At 40.8% G+C, this 24,074-nt stretch overlaps 1 long non-coding RNA gene across 1 annotated transcript in view; it reads left to right on the plus strand.

Moving 5' to 3' along the window:
- Positions 1 to 7,314: 7,314 nt before the first annotated feature.
- Positions 7,315 to 24,074, plus strand: part of LOC144381078 (uncharacterized) — a 34,809-nt gene continuing 18,049 nt past the window's right edge. Inside the window, exons 1-2 of the long non-coding RNA XR_013445548.1 lie at positions 7,315 to 7,414; positions 14,252 to 14,466. This is a non-coding gene — a long non-coding RNA (uncharacterized LOC144381078). The remainder of the gene's footprint in view (positions 7,415 to 14,251; positions 14,467 to 24,074) is intronic.

Genomic DNA, 24,074 nt, shown 5'->3' on the forward strand with positions numbered 1-24,074 from the left:
CCACTCCCTCTGCTTGTGCTCTTCTATCTCTCTGTCAAATAAATAAATAAAATCTTAAAAAAAAAAAAATCAGCGTTTATATGATTACAACTATGTAAACACTGGTTTTCATCACTGAGCCAGGTTGTATACTCTTACTATTCCTGTGTTGCACATTTATTTTTTAATTTTCCTATAAGTTAGTGATTGCCTTGTTTTATCATTTGCTTAATTTTCTATGTACCAATCATTAATTCAGCTCCAAAACCTCCCCCCAAGAGTTGAAATGGTCTCTCAGTATTTTCAAATATATCAGATATTCTATCAATTTCAGCCTCTTGAAGACATCTTCTCTGGATGGAACATTCTGATGTGTTCCATCCTGGTCTGGTTCTCTCTACCCCAAGTATGAAATTGTCATCTTGAGAATCTCTCTTTCCCATAGTCCCAGGAACTTTATTTACTCCTCTCTTTCTGAGACTTTGCATGTTTGAAAATATTTTTATTCTACCCTCACACTAAACTGAGAGTTTGGCTGAATAGAGATCTCTCACAATTTTAAAGGCAATTCTCTATTGTCCTTTAACTTCCACTGAAATAATCATGGCTGTATATCAGCATTTGCATCAGTTTCCTGAGCATAATTTCCCACAGGGTAACACAAAGAAGGCTGGATTATGCCTGCATATGCAGTCGGTTATGGAAGAGGAACCCCAAGCTTAGGGAGCCCTAATCTTTTATAACGCGTAGGAAATCTTTCTGGCTTTTGCTCGGGGGTAAGATGGTATATTGGACAGCAAACAAACGTACCCTCTGCCTAGGAGGGAAACATTACCTCTATCTTTCAAGGCTGTTTGCTATATACACATCTTTGAAAAGATAGCCTGGAGCAAAAGCACAGGGCCGGTACTTGAGAAACATCCAGAAATGTGAGAGACTCATAAAGAATTATCTCCCAACATTGTTTGTTCTCTATATTTCATGTTAAACACTTTCCTCAAATGTCTGGTGATTCTTGGCTATGTGCTCATGTTTAGGAACTGCCTCCGTGCTATCAACTTAGCTGTCTGAGTTTTGAAAGCCAAGTGGAAGAAAGAAGGCTGTAGGGGATAGTGTGGTAGAGAAGCAAGTTTCAACTTTTAGGATTCAAGCTTCTACTTAACCCCCATTTTACAGTAAAGTTCCTTAACTTTCAGCTATGCCTGCTGTCCTTCAGTCCAGAGGCCCCTTGTTTTATGCTCTGTAGGCTTCACTGTTCAATACAGTGGCCACCAGTCACATGTGGCTATTGAACACATGAAATGTGAATAGTCCAAATCGAAGTAAGCGGTAAGTGTAAAATACTCTTTAATTTCGAAGAGTTAGTACAAAAGAAGGTAAAATATCTCATTAGTAATTTTTATACTGATCATGTACTAAAATGATAAAATTTTGTATACATTGGGTTAAATATATTATTAAAATTATGTTTGTCTTTTTCTTTTTACTTTTAGAAAAAATGTGGCTAGTGGAAAATTCTGAGGTTTAGGAAGTTCTTCCTCAGCACTTTTTGGTGATACCTAAACACATATCTCTTCTAATCAGAGGAAGCTGATTTCCGGGATCTTTTGGTCCTTTTCCTCAACCGCCCAGTAAGCCCTTCTGCTATCATAGTGTTTTTCTCTTTGGCCACCTCTAGGAAAAGTTCTTTCATTTTTCAGGGATGGAGATGATTAGATAGGGTCTATCCAGATAATTTAATCTTCCACCAAGAGGTCTGTAACCTTAATCACACAAAGTCCCTTTTCCACGTAAGGGAGCATATTCACAGGTTCTGGGGATTATGGTGTGGACATCCTTGGGGATCATTATTCTGCATGCCACACTATCCTTGTGTCCATTTTACAAGTGATGAAACTGAGGCACAGAGACTAAGATCCTTCCTTGTTGAAGGTTGCACAACCAATAAGCCAACTTTTGAACCCATGCTGCTTGGAACCAGAGCTGGAGCTACATCAGGGCTTGGATGACTGGGAGGTAAGAACACAACAGGAAAGGACAGGAGGTTAAAGAGTGGCAGAGGCGAAGTCACCTTTTGGCAGAGGTCTAAGTATGTGAACTGCATTCCTGTTGAAGGCTTATCTCTATCATGTCTAAAAGCCTAGATAATGAGAACAGAAGAAACATCCTTTTGTTGTTTTTGTTAAGGGGTGTAAATCATGCAGGGCTCATTCACGATGACAAGTATATTGGCTCCAGGAAAACCAATCAACTGTGGGTCTGTTTGAAATTGATAAAAATTCCTGACTCCTATTGCATTGGGGACAGAGGCATATGTCTTTAGCAGCTTTCCTGACTCATCAACTTGAGGAAACCTTTGTTTCAGACCTGGGAAAAATGTAAGGAAGGATGTTCCGGATATGATGGAAACAAAACTCAACCCGATTCTGAACAGCTAGCTTCTCACCACCACTGACGAGCTGGACTGCTGCGAGCAAGCAGCTCCCTTTACTTCTCTGAGGCCCAGTTTTCTATTTGGAAATGAATAGATACTTAAACATTTAGAAACTTTTATGATGACCATTTTGAAACACATATACCAATGGAAAGGATCATATAATAAGCATGTATACACCTACTGCCTCTACTTAATAGCTGTTAACATTTTTTTCTCTGTATTTGTTTATGTATATAACACAAATGTGCGTGTTTGTGCGTATGTATATAATTAACTTAAAAACTTGTTTTTGCTGAACCACTTAAAAGTAAGTTGCAAATGTCTTGATACTTCACTCCTAAGTACTTCAGGGTTCATCTCTTAAGATCGAAGACATATTCCAGCATAACCATACTTTGTAACCGTATTTATGGAAATTAACAATTCCCTTAAGATTATTAATAGCCAGTGCATTTTCAAATTTCCCTCCCATTGTCCCTAGAATGTCCGTGTAGCTCATTTTTTTTCAAACTAGGATTCAACCAAAGTTTATGTTAATAGGTCTCCGTTAATCTAAAACATACATAATAATATAACATATTATTTTCCTGGAATACACATTCTAACCACTAACAGTGCTTCATTCTAATTGTGATTTTAAGTGGGGAAGGACAGAACCACCCTTAGATTGTGCAGGGGCTGTCTTTGGGGGTAGGGGAGGACTGAGACTCTTATTCTTGGGGCAACCTTCCAGAGGCATTGCTGGCCCAGACCAGTCCAGGTACCAGAAGAGGACTTGGGCAAAATTTTTTTTTTTTTAAAGGTTTTATTTATTTACTTGAGAGAGAGACAGAGAGAGAGCATGAGCAGGGGGAAGAGACAGAGGGAGAGGGAGAAGCAGACTCCCCGGTGAGCAGGGAGCCTGATGCAGGACTCCATCCCAAGACCCTGAGACCATGACCCAAGCCGAAGGCAGATGCTCAACCGACTGAGCCACCCAGGCTCCCCGGACTTGGACAAATTTGAGAAAGACTCTCCAAGGCAAGATGACTGCTGAGGTGTGGAGGCTGAACAGGGGCCCTGCTTGCCCAGGTCAAGGGCAGTACTGGAGATGTAAATGGGATATTGAGAGAAACATCATTATAGTGGAGAAGCATAAGTAGCATGTATAGTTAACGTATCCAGGGTTTTTTTTTTTTCAGATACTGTCCTCCTTAGTATCCTCCCTTTCTTGCCCCTTCACTCATTCAACAAGCATTTTTGAGCACCAAATATGTGCCAAGCACTGTTTTAGGCACCTTTCAAGCCAAAAATAGCAGCCCTCATAAAACTCACATTTGAATGGGGGGGGACAGACAACAATATATATAAGCAAATATATGTAACACGCACATTTTATAATAAAAAATGGTAAGGAGAAACAAATGTGTGATGGGGGTGAAAGATAGAAAAAGTCAAGGTCGATGATGTTACATTTCTGATAGTACATTGGTTATCTATTGCTGAATAACAAATTGCCCCAAACATTAGAGGCTTAAAACAATAAACATATATTGTCTCACAGTTTCTGTGGCTTATCTGTGTCCTCCAGCTCAGGGTCTCAAAGCTGGAGTCAAGGTATTGGTAAGGCTGCAAACATCTCAGGGCTTGAATAGGGAGGATCCACTTCCAAGATCATTCCTGTGGTTGTTAGCAAAGATTTGGTTTCTTGCAGAAATATTTGGTTTCTTATTCAGTTTCAGTAAGGCCTTAGTCCCTTCTTGGCTCATGGCCAGAAGCTTTCCCCCATTCCTTACCACATCAATTTCTCCATAGGCAGCTCATAATATGGCAGCTGGCTTCCATCAGAGTTAGCAAGTGAGAGAGCGGGGTAGGGGATTCAAGAAAGCCACAGGCAGACCATTTGTGACCCAATCTGAGAAGTGACATCCCATCCCTCTTATTGAATTTTGTTCCTTAAAAGTGAGTCATTAGGTCTAGTCCACACTTAAGAAGAGGGGATTATACAAGGGCATGAAGACTAAAGAATGGGTATCATTGGGGATTATCGAGAAGCTGCCTAGCACAGGTAGAGTAGCCAATGGAGGCCTCACTGACAAAGTGACATTTAGATAAAGACATGGGGCAAGTAAGAGAGGGAGCCATCTCTGGAGGAAGAGCATTCCAGGCAAAGGGAGCAGAGCATGCAAAGGTCTCCAGGCAGGAGCAAGGCTGGTATATTCTTCTGTAAAAGTCATCAACTAGATGGTCTCCAAGGCTCTTCCTGACTTACTTTAATGCATTTGGAATCAAAATGTGTTACTGAGTAAGATCTCTTTATTCAGTGAACATATACCATCTCCGTATGTCAGGCTCTGTGCAAGGCCAAGAACGCCAGCCACTCTGAGCTCAACAAACGAAAGGAAAGTCAAATCAGACCCAAAGAGGGTGGTCTGTAATTCTGATGATCTCACAGTACTCTTCTTTGAGCTCAAAAAATATCTAGAAACAAAGATGCTCTCCACCTATTAGGAGTTGTTAACCTGGAGTCTGTGCATCGAACTCAGGGTTCAGGAACTTGGATGAGAAAACTTTTTATCTCTAGTTTTACTAAGCTTTAACTGAAAGCATGATCTCCCATTGTTAGTGTCTGTGTGGTAGCCCCCTCCCAGACAACCCCGATGACCCTATATTGACATGCCCGTGCAGCGTAGCCCCCACCATTTTACCAGGGTTGGCCTTTGTAACCAATAAGATGTGGAAGTGATAATATGCCACTTCTGAGATGAGGTTATAAAAGACTGCAGCTTCTGCCCTAGGCTCCTGCTCTCTTTCTCCAACATTCATGCTGAGGGTAGCTGGCTGCCATGTCTTAAGGTCATGTGACAGGAACTAAGGCATTCAGCCAAGAGCCAGCCAGGAACTGAGACCCGTCAGCAGCCTAATGAGCGAGCTTAGAAGTGGATTCTCCAGACTTCAGAGATTGAGCCCCAGCCCACAGCTTGACTGCAGCCTCATGGCTCTGAGTGGAGGCACCTGGAACTGGTTCCTGGATTCCCAACCCTCAGAAACTGGGTGCGATGGTGTTTGTTATTTTGAAGTTGCTACACTGTGTTATGCAGCAATAGATAATAGATACAGTGGGTAGAAAACACGGTAGTAGTAGTACCTGGGGTTTTGTCATGAATAGAAATCACAGTCACTGGTATATCATGTTATTGTTATTACGGAGAGAATCAGTATGCTATCACTATTCTGCAAGTACAGAACTTGTTTTTCATATATATTTATAGAGAGAGAATATAAAGAAGTATAAATATTTATCAAATTCAAAAACATTTTAATAATTGAATTTCAATATAACTAGTGTCCTTTATATTCCTATGTATGCATCCTAATTTTTTGCATTTAAAAACAGTCTTCAGAGAAGGGATCCATAGGCTTCACCGGACGACTGAAGAACACAAAAAAAGTGAAGGATCCTGGATTTGGAAGCTGGGCTTCATCCTGCCGATGTGCAAGGAGACTGAGAACACTTCCTACAGGCAAAGGTAGGTTCTGCATAGCCAAGAGAGCAGGATCTTCTGGGCGCCGGGCCAGCTGCCTGCATAAGGACATGGGATGAGCATCGCTGGCCCGGCTGGCCTGTGGGAGCCTTAGCCTCAGGAGGGAGGGTGGAGCAGATTCTGCAGCAAGTTTGGACTCCTCCAGCACTGGGAGTTCCTCCTGCCCACAATTTGCACCAAACACCGCCCTCCCCTTCTCATCCAGCCTCAGAACTGCTCTTTTCATCGGCTGCCAACCCTGAAGCATGCAGAGCACAGCGGAATGCAGTCGCTGTGCTGACAGCCATGTGAAAGTCAGCACAAAGCCCCCATGCGCTGAGAGGCAGGAGGCCAGCTCGTCAGAGGCAGCCCAGAGCAGTGAGCTGACTGGGAACTCCTGTTGGAAGACCATTGCCTCTCCCGTAGATGCTCAGAAATTGTGTCTGGAGGACACTGGCCCCTGGGGGGCAGCCTCCCCGCCCTTGTGGAGGAGTAGGGAGCACCAGGAGCTCTATTTCCATGATGAGGGTTTGTTCCTATTCTTAGAGGTCCCAGGTGAGAGAGCTGGAAGAAAGCTAGAGAATGTTGGCCACCCTCTGGTCTCAGTCGCATTTTATTTTATTTTATTTTTAAGATTTATTTATTTATTTTAGAGTGTGTGCAGGAGAGCACGAGCGAGGGGAGGGGTAGGGGGAGAGAATCTCAAGCAGACTCTGCACTGAGAATGGAGTGACTCGGGGCTCCAACCCAGAACCCTGAGATCATGACCTGAGCCAAAACCAAAAGCCGGTTGGTCGGTTGGTCAACCGACTGAGCCAACCAGGTCCCCCTCAGCCGCATTTTAGAGATGGGGACATTGAGAGGTGAAATGTCTTCTCAGGACCACAAGATTCATTTGCCAAGAGGCAGGTCAAGGTTTTGGCATCCTAACAGACTGTCTTGTTGACTCTTGTATTTCTAAGGACTGGTAGGAGAGAAGACATGTAAAAATGTGTTGAAGGAATGCATGAGTGCGACCCAATTCTCTCTATCCTATCAAGCCTTTACACACTTTCACTCAAGGAAATGGAAAAAACAGTGAGCCTGGCTGAACCTCTTCATTTTAATTTTCTCTTTGTCACAACAAATGGGACATCATTTCCCTGTCTCTTCTCCTTCTTTGGTTTGCCCCAAAATCTAAAGTGCACCCACATTTTATCAAACTCCTAGGTCACAAGAGTTTTGTTGTGAATTTGATAGTCCTAGGGTCCTTATTACTTTAGCTTTAAAAAGAAGCTGTACTCTGGCTGGATCCGCCCCCACCTGGGGGCGGGGTGAGCAGGAGTAGAGGAAGCGAAAGTGCTAGGAACTCTCTGTGACCTGGTATGAGAGGCGTTGGGGTGGGGGGGAGTGAGGGAGACCCCCTCTCGGAAGCTTGGAGGTCTAAGGACACCTGGGCTGGGGAACCCCTCGTATCTCCACTGCCTACAGGAGTGCCAGACACGCAGCGCATACGGTGGGTGCTCAGTAGAGACTTGTTGGTTTGCTGATTGACTGACAGATGAGTGAAAACGCCCTAGATGCTGACCCCTGGTGGCTTCCAGAGCCTTCTCTCTGTTCTTGCAAATGAGATGCGCTGCCAAGAGCTAAGGTCCTACCTAATGGATTCAAGCTAGAGCCAGCTCTCAAATGTGCCTTTCTGGGGCCCAGTAATAAAGATACGAAAAGTCCAGGTAAAGTTGTATATTGCACACGTGTGCATATATGTACTTTGCCGACTCTCTAGTCAGCTAACAGCAGCTGGTGAATATCTACCAAGGACAGACAGCCAGACCCAAAGCTGTGGCATCATGATCCCACAGCTGAAGGAATTTATCTTCTCCATCTCCATAGAAGCAGCAGGAACTAGGTCTTAGTTTTAAAGAGTCACTGTGCGGCTTTCAAAAACTGTCCCTGGCCTAAGGTTTTATATATATTTATATGAATCTTACGTAACATATATTTATATATAACATATATATAACATGTGTGTATATGTGTGTGTGTATATATATATATATATATACACATATGGTATACTTTTTAAACCTAGAAATATTCCCATAAAAATAAAAATTTAAAAAATGAAATAGAAAAAAAAGTATATTCTATTTCAGCTTGCTTCCTTTTTCTAATCTTCTCCAAATTTTTGACGCATGCTTCCTTGATGAGCTTATGAATTGGATACTGTATGTGCTTTGAATTTCTATAAAATACTTAAAAAAGTATACCAAATAAAGGAATTTTTTCCTTTCTGTGACATATTTGAGAGGGAAGGAATAAAGGAAGCATAGTCCCCTAAATAGTTAAAGGTAATGTAATTTTAGCAATTCTGATTGATAAATATTTGTTGATACCCTACTATATGCAAAGGCATGCCTTGGAGACTGAGAAAGGAGCATATTACATCTCCAGAGATAAGGATCTGTGCCTTGGGAAATCCTAGAATCTATTACACACACAATAGATAAAATGCATAGCACACAAGTGATAATGCATGCAGAAAGTGCAAAATGCAATAGAAGACTTGAAGCAAAATATTTTGGAATGACAAAGAACAGTTTTGTGGAAGGAGTGAATGAGAAATGAGATGGGGAGATAGTGAGTGTAGGGATGTAGAGTTAAGGAAAAGACAGGAATGAGAGGAAGAGCAGAAGCAAAGAAAGAATTATTTTCCTCCAAGTGGGGAATATGGAGTCCAAATCTGCCACCGGACCATTTGATCTCTTCCTCTCAATCGGTTCCAGAGACACATGAGGCTGCTGAAGGGACCGCACAAAGATGGGGAGGGAGTGAGGAGAGGGTTAACATTGCCAAAGACCAGCTTTACTCTGAGACCTGAGAAAGGAAGGTTGAGGGGTCTTATGACCTAATTCCTTTCTACCTTCTAGTCTCTATCTTTACTTTGCCTAAGTGGTTTTCTATGTTCCTGCCTCCTTAATGATAATGATGGATGTCAAGATGAAATAAGGCGAGAGGATGCATCCGAGGACTGTCTTTTTGTCTTTCAACCAGGCGCCTAAGTACACCCACAAATCAAACTCTACTCAGAAGAATGGTGATGTGGAAGGCATTGTCATTGTCCTTGATCTTTCAACCCCTTTCTTTAAAATGACTCTCTGACCTTCTGCAGTTAGCACTTTTTCTTGGCAACTTTTCTTCAATATTATCCTTCCTGTTTTCTTTCTAGCCATTATGTTATCTATTTCACTGCGGAATATGATTTCCTCCCCAGCCACTCATTAGCTTATTTTAGCTACATATTCTCTCCTGACTATCGCTTTTTTTGTTAACAAACTTCCCACATATGTCCCCTTTGGCACTTTGCCAGCCATTTTCTTTCTTAACTCCTATTTTGTGGAGAGCTCATAAAAATGTATATGATTATATCTATAAAGCCCATTCCCAAGGTCACGCTTCCCAGGAAGCATCTCCCAGGCTCCATTCTCCAAATCCCACACTGTAGCCTGGCCGAGTCTTGTTTAAATACTGCCCTTCTGATAGCAGATTCTATCGGAGGCCTTTGGAGCGGAGTCCTGAGAATGTAACCTAGCACCCTCTTGCCCTGTCCTGCTTGCTTGTCAGGTGAGATAAGCTGTGTGAAAGGTTTTGAAAGCTTTAAAGCCCCTGCTGCGTGTGGAATTTGTCGTTGCTGTTGCTATAGTTTGTTTGCTCATGCCTTCGTGAAGTGAGAATTTATTGAGCACCTACTATGTGTCAAGCAGTAGACATCAAATGCGAACAAGATAGCGTGGTCCAGGATGCAGATGGTGAGAACAAAAGAGCAGAGAGAAAATGACATCGTCTCTTGCTTCATAGATCTTACGGTCTAGACCAGAATATGGGTATCAATCCACTAGTGGTGCGACGAGGTATAAAATTAGCCCTGGGCTCAGTGCGATGATGGAAAGGTTTCTCATACCATGCGGTAGGGAATGGGCCCCTGATCCAGCCCGGGGAGGAGTCAGCCACCCTGCTGTGTGTGGGAGCTGGAGTATTAGCAGGAGCTGAATGTGACAGCACAGGGGCCAGCCCGGATGGTGGAGTCGCATCCCGGGCACACTGTGCCACAAGCTGGGAAGCCACAGGGTTCGCGGTTCCAGGAACTGCAAGAAGGCCAACGTGACTAGGTGGGAAAGCAAGGAGGCTGAGATCAAAGAGGGATGTGGTCTGTGAGGAGGCTGGAGAGAAAATGGTTGGGCCAAGCCAGACAAGGCCAAGTTTCATGATGATTTAGCTTAATCCGGAGACCAATAGAAAGACAGCAAAGCATTTAAACAGAAAAGAGTTTCGTTCTGAAACCTCATTCTCTGGATACAAGGAGCCCATGCAGGTTTCCTCCTAAATGTTTTCTAGGACAAGAGAGATTGATTGCCTCTCTGCTCGGGCAAAATACAAAAAGATCTGCCTACAGACTATTGCTGGGGGTACGATGGGTCCCAAGGTAGACAAGGTAGACCTGGGTGCTTCTCTTTCTGAACTCCTACTCTAAAAGTTTATTCTTGCATTCTTTTTGGACAATAAAATGTGATAACCTTCAAGGAGGTTCTTGCCAACAAATACAATAAATCTAGAACCCAATCTTTGTGGCTAGAAATGAAGAAAAAAAATACCTTGAGTCATTCCTAGATGCTGCCCAAAGATCCTCTGAGCCTCATTTTCTGTAGTTCACAACAAAAGTGTAAGTTTAGTGTCCACCAAGGCATTCTGCTACACCTGTTACATTGTCAAAGCAGCTTACACTTGTGGAGAAGGCCTCCAATTGTCGTCCAAAATCCCATCTCCCACTCCGCCTGGACCGGACTAAACTTCCAGCCTCCCTTGTCACTACGTGAGTCCTTAGAACTAAGTTCTCTCCGATCAGTATGAGTCACAGTGACTTGCTCCACTTCCAGGCTGGGTCCATAAGACCCTCCCACTGTTGGCTGATGGGGCAGTTGATGTTCAGGATGGCTTTGGAATCCACATGTTGAAGATGGCAGCACAGCTGTTAGCGTGAGGTCCTGAATGATTGTAGAGGATAATGGCTCTCCCTACCAGAACACCCACCATGACTATTATAGGAGAAAGAAATAAGCATCTTTTCATTAAGTTGGTAAACTTCTGAAATGTAACAAGTAACAGACCTTTTAATAACCTGAGGAGGCTCAGCCACTAAACTATGGGCTTCTTCAAGGCAAGGACTACACTAGTACTTCCTTGAGTCTGCAGCCGCTGGGATAGTGCTGGCATATCGGGAGCTTTCAGTAGATGTACCTCAAGGAGTGGTATCGCTCAGGAAAATTAGGTGATAGGCTTGCGAATTTGTTCACATAACAACTCAGATATGCAGAGAGATGCACTTCTGGACCTGGTCTTTCTCATCATGCATTCCTAGCTTGGTGGTTGGGGTAGGTGGAAGGGATAACCAAATGCCAATCCGGTTAAACCTTTGTCTACTGCCATATTTAAATAGCCTCAGTGGGTGATGTTTAGTCTTTTGGGATAATTGTTCATTTTTATACTCACTTGACTTTTTCCAAGATGGTGTCTAGGGTGTAAGTAAGAGGAAAAACACTTGAGTTAAAGGGTCTCAGAGCTACCTGAAATCCTCCCACCTCGTAGGTGGCCTTGGCAATGGAAAATCTAATCTGAGGTGTGTTGCTGCTGAATTTTTTCTCAGCTTAGTCAGGGACCTGTGGCCACTTTTTGTTTATTCAGATCCCCTCAGTTTTTGCAGGGTGGCCTTCTCTGGATCTCTGTTGTGCCCCTCTAGAATCCTGACTCAGACTGCCCCCAGCCTTTACTATGAGATCTCCTCACCTTGGCTATGGAGGCCCCAAGGATCACCCCCTGGCTGTCTCTTTGGTGTTTATGCCATATAAGAATCAGGGTAGAAGCAAGAGTGCAATCTAGATCCTTATCTGAATGCTGTCCTCTTGACTCAGCTGCACTGTCCCCTTTTAGCATGGAGTCCCCTGCATAGAGGTATCTTATAGATTCATGACAGGAAGTGAAATAAAAGCCCAGAAAAGGAAATTCCGGACCCACGTGCCCAACAGTTTTTGTCTCCTACTTTGTCTTCCTTCTTCCTATAGTCTCCTAGAGCCAGAAAAAGGATAAATTTTTCCTCCTTCCTGCGGATCCTCCTTCTACCCAGCAAACAAGCCACAAGGGCTGAAAGCTTGTCTGATCCCTAATCGTGCTCTAGGTGTGGTTCTTGCTACATTAAATGGGAGATAAAAGATTTGAAAAAGCCTTTCTCTGTCACATACATGTGACTCTCAAGTTGTGTTGTGAAATCTCTTGCTTTTTTTTAAAAGATTTATTTATTTATTATTTATTCTGACATTATGACAACAAACGAGCTGTGTTTTTTTTTTTAAATCGAAGTATATAACATTGTGCAATCTTCACAGTAACCCAATGAAGTAGTCACAATATTATTTTCCTTTTGTAGATGAAGAAACTGAGGCTTGGAGAAGTTAAGTGGCTTAGTCAAGGTTCACAGGGAGGAAACGAGTCATAAATGGAGTCAGGCCTTGAGCTGAAACCTCTCGGGTCTATTTTCATTTCAAATACACACTGTCAGTCCTCACGTCTAAATGTTATTCCTTCTGATTTCCAACATCTGCTGTGGGTTTTTTTTTTTTTTTTTCTTTTTAAGACCATTGTGGCATGTTAATTGATCAGAGCCCAAACAAGTGGATGGTGATGCTCTGCAGACTTCCATGACGTAGGACTTGGCTTATTAGTAATTTAAATCATGCTATAAAATAATCCCACTCCTACTCTATTGCTTTAAGCCATCTGCTTTGTGATGATCAGAGTTTCAACCTAATGAAAAAAATATTGAGTTAGAGGTCTTTTTGTTTTGTTTTGTTTTGTTTTTGATGATAACCTAATACCAGGGGTATTGCTGGGAGGCATTTGCCACAAACTTCAAACTGGGTCACCTGCCTCATTTGTGTGCAGAGCAGACACCTGCCAAGGCTTGTCTTTCCAAGATCTTTGTCTGTGAGAGAACATGGGAATAGGAACATGAAGGGATGAGGAACATGAGCTCCATGGGTCTGCCAAGTCAGTAACAATATAGGAGCAGGAAAATATAGCTGAAAACTCCTTTAAACATTAGCCAATCTGGGTTTGGTTTCTTTTTCTACATAATGTTTTTAACAGTTCTTACAAATGTAGGTTGTCCAAAACCACAGACAAATTTAAAAAAGAAGAAGAGGAGGAGAAAGAGGAAGGAAGAAGAAGAGGTGTATTTCTGTCTTTAAACACTCTGAAAACCTTTTGTAGAATGAAAGACTCTTCAAACACTGAGCCGGGGTAGACCTCATCTGACCCCTACCCTTTCACCTTTCCTCTTATATTGCTTTATCCAGACAAGACATTCATTAGTCCCTTCTGGTATGTGTAATCCAAGCAATAATTCATGGCTTTATTAATTTAAAACATAGCTACTAGCTTATATCTTCATTCTGTGAAACTTAATTGAATTCTAGAATTGATCAAATAAAGCCACCTAAATTCAACCAGCCATCCATGAAAGTACATTCATAAACTTGAACATTATTAGGCCAGAACTATTTCTTCCATGCTCCTGCATCAGGTCTGAGTGTCTCCCTCTCACTGAAATTTCTTAGCATTATTCCATGGGCACTTTCCAATTAGCATGGCTTCTTAGGAACCTTTAGCAAAAGTTTAAACATTTCAGTGAAGTTTATTCATTATTTTACCTATTAGCAGAGATTAGCTTCAACAATCACAATTCCCATATTTCATAGATGCCTGGTGGCAATTGCTCAGAGCAGGCTGAGAATAGGACAATAAGTGTAAAGGTATTTTCAAAGCATGAATGGGGTTAGTCACAATACAAGTGTGAAACCAAACATGTCAGTTGGTCTCAAATATCTCTCTGGCTTCCATTTTGTGATCCTGGTTTATGTGTTTACTCTGAGGACAATTGAGTAGCTGTGAAGATAGAGAACAACTTTCTAAAGGGATGGGACCCAAAACTAATTGGTTTTGAAGAGGGAAGGTGGTCAGGACTATGGGTCATTAGTGATCAGTCACCGTATAGGTCTGGGGGTCCTGGGGGTGAGCAGAGGGGATGCCTGGGGAGCAGGAAGGGGTATGGCAGAGGGTAGGAGAGCTATTTCACTGTTCTTTCTAGGGTTAGCCTACTTCCAGTCTCTAGTCTTTGTTCCCATTACTAGTTTTTTTCTGGTCAGAACCAAAATGCAAAATGTCCACAATCCCTGGACTTGACATATCTATCTGACTTATGAGACTATTATTGTATTGACCAAAAAACTCTGCTTTTCTTCAGGAAAGTATTTCCAAATAAAGCCCAGGTCCTGCCTCTTACTGAGTGAAGATGAAGAAAACTTCCTCTCAGCAACTCAGCACCTTTTGACTTGAAGAGCCTTGAGGAATGACAAATCAAAGCATGACAGACAGCCCCCACTGGCTTTGGGGCCAGAGCGGCGCTTCCCGGGCCATGCCTTTTTCATCACCATCACAGATTTCAGTGGTGGCTGGCAGGTAACAGTAAGTTGAGAATCTAAGTAAATCTAGAGAGTATTTGGTCATAAATTGAAATTTATAAGGCACATTGGTATATTCCTGCTTTCAAAGTAGAATATAGGATCACAGATTAAGGGCATGGTTTTCCTAACTCTTGGCTATAAGAGAACCTCAATGTTTAAGCAAGCCCCACATTAGTTATCAGGTGTAGTGAAATGAGCTATTATCTCTTAGAATGACATCTTTGAGAAGAACAATATACATGGTCATTTGGGAGGAAAAAAATTATATGATTTATATGTGTTTAGGCCCAATATGGTGGATTACATTTTTATAGATGCTATTATAATACTTGAATCATTACATTTGATAGTAGGAATGTAGAATCATTCATAATTCAGGGGTTTTAAGCATCTATTATTTACAGCGTATTGGTTAGCTTGGGAAGCTATAACAAAATAGCATCAACTGGGTGCTTAACAGAAATTTATTTTCTCATAGTTAAGGAGGCTGAAATTCTGAAATCAAGAGAGCAACATGGTCCAATTCTGGCGAGACCTGTCTTCCTCTCTTGCAGATAATCACCTTCTCACTGTATCCTCAAATGGTGAGGAGGGAGAGAGCAAATTCTTTGGTGTGTCCTCTTATAAGGGGATCATCCAACAGACCAGACACCTCCCCTTATGACCTCTAATCTTGATTACATCCTAAGGGGGCCATCTCTAAATACCATCACACTGGGGAGTAGAGCTTCAACATATGAATTTTAAGGGAACACAAATATTCAGTTCATAGCATAGATCAACACGAGACTCAAAAATGTGGTGACATGGAAAAATGAGAAAAAAATTTTAGATACTTATAAACTTTAGAACCAAAAATTTATACCATGTGTGTCTCCCTATTTTGTGACTCTAAAATCTGCACTTCCAGAAATTTACCTAGAGACATATTCAGACTTCACACACCTAAAAATGGAAGAACAGAGTTATATATAAGAAGCACCATCTGCTTCATCAAGTAACTTAATATTTTGAAACTGAATCATCTCCAAATTATGATTAAAATTCAGTGCAGAAAATGGAATGACTAAACAGCTCAATATTTAAATAAAATTTGGACAATTACTTATTCTATCTCATCATCCTCATCTGTAAAATGAGGAGCATACATACCCTACCTATGGTAGAGAATTGATATTAGTCTTAAGGGAGTTGTTATAGTTGAAAAGGCTTGCCTGAATAAGTGAATGTTATTATGGTCTGATTTTGCAAATATTTATTTAGCTGTATGTGTCTGACACCCTGCCGTGTTCAAGAAATGCAAAATTAAGTAAGGCATGAGTCTCTACATTAAGGAGCTCACCATATGGTGGCAAAGACAAATCCATGAATTACTCTGAACAACTAATTAGGGTACAATGTAACAAATGTTATAATAAAGCTCTGTATAGGATACTAAGGAAAAACCACACACTGAGAATTTTAATATGGGGCTGGGGAACTCATCATTTGGCATGAAAATCTGACTAATCATTTGCTCAGGACTTTCACCTGGCTCCTAAATTTCTTGCCAAGATTCTTCTTGTGTAGCCTGGATTAGCTGCATTCATTTTGAAGCTCTACTATATGATGCAATTAATATTTAAGATTGTTACATCATCTTGATAAATTGACTCCTTTATCATTAGCTTTCTTTATCCCTGGCAATGTTCTTTGCTACTTTGATATAGTCAGTCTTATAGCTTTCTGTGGAATTGTGTTATATGGTATATACTTTTCAATCCTTTCACTTCTAACCACTTCTTATTTTTATATTTAAAGTGGGTTTTCTTGTGGGCAGTATATAGTTGAATCTTGCTTTATAATTCAATGTAACATTCTCTATCTTTTAAGCGGAGTGTTTAGATCATTTATAATTAATGTAGTTAGTGATATGGTTGAATTAAAATCTACAATCATGCTATTTGTTTTCTTTTTGTTTCATCTATTCTTTGTTCATTTTATACTCGTTTTATTCCTTTATTGGATTGAATGTTTTTAATAATTTAATTTTATCTATTTGTTGGCTTATTAGGTATAATTCTTTGCTATGGTTACTTTAGGGTTTTTATTATACATTTTCATTATACATTTTAACTTTTTACAGTATCCCTTCAAGAGACATTATACTTATTCACCATAATAAGAATATAACAAAATTATACTTCTGTTTCTCCTCTCCTAGCCTTTGTGCTATGATTGTCATGTTTTATTTCTATATATGTTATAAACCCCACAGTGCATCATTATTATTTAAAGCAAAAATAAATACAATACATTGTTAACAATACATTGTTACTTTTGCTTTAGAAAGTGGATTATTTTTTTAAAAAAATTTAAATAACAAGAAAATAGTTTTTATATTTACCCATGTAATGATAATTTCTGGTGCTCTTCATCCCTTTATGTAGATCTATGCTTCTATCTGATGTCATAAGGACTTCATTTCAAATTCCTTATAGTATAGATCTGCCAGTGATAAGTTCTTTCAGCTTTTATATTTCTAAAAAAGTCTTTATTTTGCCTTCATTTTTGAAAGATATTTTCCCTGGATAAAAAAATTATAGGTTAACAGTATTTTTTTTTTCTTCAGTACTCTAAAGATGTTGCTCCACTGTCTTCTAGCTTACAATGTTTCCAAAGAGAAATCTGATAGTATTCTTATCTTTGTTCCTCTTTTTCTCTGGCTGCTTTTATGATTTTCTATCAGTTGATTTAAACAATTTGATTGTGCTGTGCTAGGCGTAGATTTCTTCATGTTTCATGTGCTTGAGGTCTGTTGAGAGTTCTGGATATATGTGTTTATAGTTTTCATCAATTATGGAGAAGTATTGACCATTATTTCTTCAAATAATTTTTAGCTTCATCACCACTCATTTGAGGTGAAGCTAAAAAATACACATGTATTTGGTTTCTTGAATTTGTCCCATAGTTCCATGATTCTCTGTTTATTTTGTTCAGTCATCTTTCCTCTCTCTCCCTCTGCTGTATCTTCAAGTCCATTAATCTTCTTCAATGTCTTCTGCAATGTTAATTCTGCTAGTAATCCCATCCCATGTACTTGTTGTCTAAGATGTGGTAATTTTCATCTCTAGATCTTCAAGCTGGGTCTTCTTTTTATATCTTCTATATCTCTACTTAACATATTTAATCTTTCTTCCAGTTTCTTGAATATATGGAATACCATCATAACTGTTTGAATGTCTTTGTTGATTAATTCTATCACCTGTGTCATTTCTGGGATTTTGGTTGATTGATTTTTCTCCTCATTATGGGTCATATTTTCCTGTTTCTTTGTATGCCTGATAACTTCTGATTGAATGTCAAAAGTTGTGAATTTGACCACATTGGCTGCTGGGTATTTTTGATTCCTATAAATATTATTGAGCTTTATTCTGGATGCAGTTAAATTACTTGGAAACAATGTGATCCTTCAAGTGTTGCTTTGAAGTTGTGCTGGCCTGGACTGAAGCTGCCTTTAGCCTGAGGTCAATTTTTCCCCACTACTGAGGCAACATCCTTCATAGTTCTCTAATTCTATCTGAATTGTCAGTTTTTCCACTAGGGTTTTACGGAACAGGCACTTTTCTCAGGCCTGTGTGAAGTCTGAGGACTATTCCTCTAATCCTTTCAGGTGATTCTTTCCCTGGTCCTGCGTAGTTTCCTCATGTGCACGCACTGGTTGACACTCAACTGCATATTTACGGAGGACCCTCTCTCTTCGACTCTCTGGGGTTTCTACTCTGTGCAGCTCTCTTCTTGCTGGTACTCCACATTGTAAACTCTAGCCATCTCTGTTTCCCTGGATTCTGAGCTCTGTCTCGTCAACTTGGCAAAACAGTTGGGCTCTGCCTGGGTTCTTTATCCCTGTGCTGATGGAAAATTTTCCCATATCGTAGAAAAATTTCTGGGCAATCATCTAGTTCATCTCATTTCTTTCCCATATCTCAGTGATCCTTCGTTGCCTGACATCCAATGTCTTGAGCACTATTACTTCACAGATTTTTTTTCAGTTGTCTCAGGTAGGAGGGTAAATCTAGTTGCTATTACTCTGTATTAATCAGAAATGTAAGTCCTTGTAGAATACATTGTAATCACTTCAATACAAAAGTCACCATGCCAAGCCTTAGCATGGAATTATAAGACCGAAAACTTGACTTTATTATACTGACCAAAGAATGTAAAATACCAAAAGGAAAAAGAAGTTAGCCTTCCTTCTCATCCTCTAAGCTTGTCCTACTGAGCAGCTGAGGGCCATCAATAAGTCTAAATGAAAAACTGATATTATAATTTCCTAAGAGCTGTGAATGAAAGTGCTATGCAGTGTTGTTAAGGATTATCATTCTAGTCTTGGGAGAATAGCCAGGGACAACTTGTGTCCCTTTGTACCCCGAGAAGGACATATGGGAAAGAGTCCCACATAGGAATATGCTCCAGAGATACTGTGTCCAGCTACTACATGGACAGGGATGAAGCCCCTTTGGCCAGTTGGACTAGACTAAGCAGCTTATAAAACTCCACCCTATTTTAATTTTTTTATCTTTAATGTAGGGACAAAGTCTACTAACTTTCTAACCACAAAGGCTTTTCAGTTTCTGGTTCTTGTTTAATTAACACCTTGCAAATTAGAGCTTCAGTTTGGAAAGTATTTTAAGCTTCTTGGGTACAATAAAGTATAGTTCCAGAACATTCTTAATCATATGTGAGTGGACCAGGTAGAACATTTGAAATCAACCATATGCTTTCATGAATATTCCTCAATCACAGCCACTATCCCAAGAACCTGATGCCTTGCTTACTTTATATATGTTTGACACTTGAGATAAGCTCTAAAGTTACTTTAAGCACCAACATTCTATTTTCCTCAGATATTTGCTAGTCTAATCAACTTATGAGGAACTGAAATATAAAGAAGTGACATTTAAAAGAATCTGAGTGTAGAAAGAACATTGGATTTAAGAATCAGAAAGCTTTTTTGAGACAAAAATCTGTATATCTGACAGGTAATCTTGGGGCTTAACTTCTCGAGGTTTCACTATCTCTATTTTTTGGGTGAATACATCATCAGTCCAGACTCACCTGTGATGTGAGAGTAAGTTAAATAAACATGAAAGAACTTTTGAAGCATAAATTGCAATTTTCCAAGGCCACCAAAGACGTTTCTAAAAGAACTCAAAAGAAATATATATCAAGGATTCTAAACACCAGAAATATCCAAACAACATAAATATTCCAACTCAATTGTTTTTATGATTGCCCATGCAAAAAAAAAAAAAAATCACATAAAGGTAACAATTGAAGGTGATTGCCGTATTGTGTGGTACGAAGTTCTGTGAGGTCACTGTGGCCAAATACGTACCACAGAGCAGAAAATTACAGCAGCATCTTGTCAGTGATGTTCTGCCACAGTAACGTTCATGATGAGACAGTTCGTCATCATTTCTCTATTAGGCCGTTTCTAAAGAATTAGCTGCTGTGGTGCAACTCTTTATCGTGTGATGAAACATTTTCTTGTGATCATTATTCACTTTCCGAACTTTCTAGGTGAATGATCTTCAGGGAACCCCCCGACTGAGGTTTTTCTACCCTTCGTCAGCCACTCTCTGCACTCACTTTTCCATCAAAGCAGAAATCTCTTAATTTTCAACTAGAAAGAGATTATGAAGCACATTTTGCATGCATTCTCCCCCCACCTCCATCCTCCTGACCAAGGAAAATTCGTTGGAAAAAAAAGACATGAGAATTCTCTCATGCAGTCATAATGATTGGTCTAAAGAAGAAAAAAATTGAAAATTGTAGATGTTTCCATTGCTTGCTCTTCAGCTTGTTCACGAGGGAGGGATTCTACACTAGGGTTAGGGGGCTGGCCACGCATATGACCCCCACTGCTGGAGAAGGATGGCAGCCTGTTGTCCAAGGAAAGAAGATACTGTGCCACCACAGCTGGACAGGGGTCGTCATCGGGAACAGAGTGAACAAGCGGGGGCTGTGCGGGGGCAGGCTTTATAGTAACAAGAGGTTGGAGGGACTCCTGGTTTCTCCGGGAGGACGTGATGGTTTGATTTGAATATTTCTGTAGCTGGCAGGGAACTGAAGCCTGCTACTCAGGGCTAAACAGGCACTGTGCCTCGTCCACATGATAAGGTGGGTTGTTTGGCTAGGGGACCTTATCGGAGGGAGCGGAGTGGGTAAGGAGATGCAGTTAGGCCATTCGAGGACTTCCCAGTTTCCCAGGGCTGGGCAGCACAAAATATTAATTGTAGGTCTGACACCACTATAGAGATGACTGAGACACATGTACCCAGGTGGACAAAGAAGCTCCTCGCCTGTACCTGGCGGGTCATTGCTATAACCCATTACCTCTCACCCCCACTCTTAAGTCAAACAAGAAGTCCTTTCAAAACTAGAGATAAAATTAGGAATGTTGGAAGCATTGTTGGGGTTGTTCCAGCCTTACTCCCTTCTTTGGAAAAAGGTAGAATGACCAGGACTCTGCGTGATGGCCTGGAGCCTGCGGCCGCCCTGTATGTAGGCAAGCATTCTTGTGACTGTTGAGACATTTGACTGACTCCCCAGGGACTCCCCATGGGCTGGCCCAGCTGCAGTTTCTGGAACACAGAAACAGAGTCAATTGGCCTTGTCAGCCACTGTAAGCCGTAACTTAGAAAAATAGAAGCCCAGTAGTGAGCACACTTAACAAAAATACAAAGTCGGCAGTTAAATAAGGCATTTGTGACTGTTCACGGAAAAGAATTATAGGGAAATGTATTGAGAATAGTTTTAGAAATACACATGAAAGGAGGTATTCGATACACTATATTATAATAAAATTAGTAATGTAATATCTGCGGTATTTACACACTCTGAATGAACTTAAAACGCTGTAATTAAATGAAAATCTTTTTTCCTGTGCACAAGAACAGTGATATTGCCTTATTTTTTTAAAAAAATTTTTAAATGTTAAATGATGACATTTCAAATATACAGCCAAGCCCTGAAAATATTAACAGATACTCATGGACTGACCTCCCATATTAACAGATGTGAATATTTTGCTTTATTTGCTTCAGAATCAATTTTCTCTCTTTTTAAGAAAGAAAACATTAAGTGCAGACAGAGCACCCTCATTCCCTCCTTACCTCTCTCCCTAGGGGCAACCGTGATCCTGACCACTTACATATGTTTAAATTTTTATTATATAGATATATCCATAAATGATATATACTATATTTTGTATGCATTAAATATTTATATAAACATTAGAAACCATATGGTACATTTCTTTTTGTAACTTACTGTTCTTATCAACATGCTTTGACATTTATTCATATTGGTATATATAGATCTAGTTTGTTCATTTTACCTTTCATTCATAAATCAGTTTATTTACTCATTGGCCTACTGTGATATTGTGATTTATAATAAGAAATATAATTAATTTGCTGTGCTCTGGTAAGGACTAAGATAGCTGAATTTTAGACTGGAGAGAAGAAATATTATTTAAATGTAAAAAGAGCGATTTAGTTTTCCTTGTGCCTTGTAGAATTATATACCACTCATTCAAATTTCCTTGTTTCAAAACTGTCTTAAGGTGAGGCAGAACTGTCAATTGTCCCTGACATTCATTTTCCTCTTTTTTCTTTAATAATGGATCCCACATTTTTTGCTGGGCTCATAGCCTCTTGGAATAAGGTTGTGTATCTAGGTATGGTGAGGAGACTAACTTCTACTAAAGTAGAAGATAAATTTTCTCAGAAGTTTTCTTCAAGTGGGGAAGTGAACTCTTCTTTGTTCTCTTTTGCACTGGCTGGAATGCAGACACAGTGGCTGGAGCTTAAGTAACCATCTTAGGCCATGAGGCAATAGCACATGCTGAGGATGGCAGAGCAACAAAACAGAAGAATTCTGGTTCCCTAATACTGTAGAACAGGGGTCAGCAAAATGTTTCTGTAAAGGGAAAGATGATAAATATCTCCAGCTTGGCAGACCATATGGTCTCTGTCCCAACTAGTCAACAATGTCATGTTAGAGGGGAAACAGCCATAGATAATATGCAATGAATGAGTTCCAATATGTTCCAATATGTGTTCCAATAAACTTTTGTTTACGGACAGTGAAATGGAATCTCTTATCATTTTCGTATGTCATGAAATCTTACACTTCTTTTGATTTATTTTCAACCATTAAAAAATATAAAGCAATTCTTAGCTCACGGGCTTACAAAACGGGCAGCAGGTCAGTTTTCGTGCAAGGCCTGGTTTGCCAACCTCTGCTATAGCACCTTGTGGTCTCAGACTGCTTATCTTTAGTCTTTGTTTACAGGAAAGAGGTTTTTTTTTGTTTTTTAAGATTTAGTTGAGAGAGTGTGTGTGCCCTCGCAGGGAGGAGCAGAGGGAGAGGGAAGAGAGAGAATCTCAAGCAGACTCCCTGCTGAGCCTGGAGCCCAACATGGGGCTCGATCCACGACCCTGAGATCACGACCCTGAGATCATGACCAGAGCCGAAATCAAGGGTCAGACGCTTAACCAACTGAGCCACCCAGGTGCCCCAGGAGAGAGACACTCTTGTTGTTTCTGGGAGATGTGGTTTGCTGTGATTCAGCAGAGCTAAATCCTGATAACAAGTAGATGCCGCAGCCCCTGAGGTTCTCCCCCCACACACGACCCATAGCAGTCCTGCACCTGTTCCCCTCAGGACTTCCACTGACTCACCTTTGCTTCCTGTCCCGTTTCCCCTACATTTCATGGACTCCCCACAGACACACTTCCTTTATAATCACTTGTACAGGGACTTGTGTTGGGGTCTGCTTTTGGCAATCCAGCCTTCGCGGTGGTAGCTATCATGGCTCAAGGAGTCCTTTCTTCAGGCTTTAATACAACAGCAGAAGCAGCAGGCTGCTCCTTTATAGAACCTAAACCCCGGTGTTCTAAGCAGGGCTCGTTCCTAGTGCAGCGAAATGGCTGAGAGCTGGGGATCTGGAGTCGCCCTGCTTGCACGGAAATCCAAGTTAGCTTCTCTGAGCACCGACATTCCTTACCTGTAGAATGGAGCTAATATCACATCCCGCTTAGCACACAAGGAATACCCTATACAAGTTAGTTATTATTGTCAATATTAACACGTTGTCCGAGCGACACAACCACTGCTACTTGTGAGTTTCAACACAGCGTCTTCTTTGCAAATGATAGAAGAGCAAGTGGGAAGTGGTCTGTGGGAAGCTGACGAACTACCAGATGAGGGTTCTTTGTAGGGAAAAGTTGAAGATCAGGACTTCTAAGTACAGTACAAATATAAAGTAAGGGACATAAAACTTCAGCGACAAGTAAGGCAAATGGCTGGGCTCTGAAACCAGGCCCCCTGGGGCCATAATCCCCAACTGGCCACACACTGATTCACTCGGGGTGTTACGAATTTATGCAATAGGGCTGCCAATGCTTATCTCCTAAGGTGATTGGTCCCGTTAAACAAAACTGTGCACATAAAGCCCCTAGCTACTCCCTATGCAGAACTTTATATGTACCAGGCACTGTGGGGCTATTATCCACAGCCTGACTTCACAGACGAGGAGCAGAGAGATGCCAAACT

The sequence above is a fragment of the Halichoerus grypus genome, chromosome 2 (assembly GCF_964656455.1).
Source record: "Halichoerus grypus chromosome 2, mHalGry1.hap1.1, whole genome shotgun sequence".
In the NCBI taxonomy this organism is placed as follows: domain Eukaryota; kingdom Metazoa; phylum Chordata; class Mammalia; order Carnivora; family Phocidae; genus Halichoerus; species Halichoerus grypus.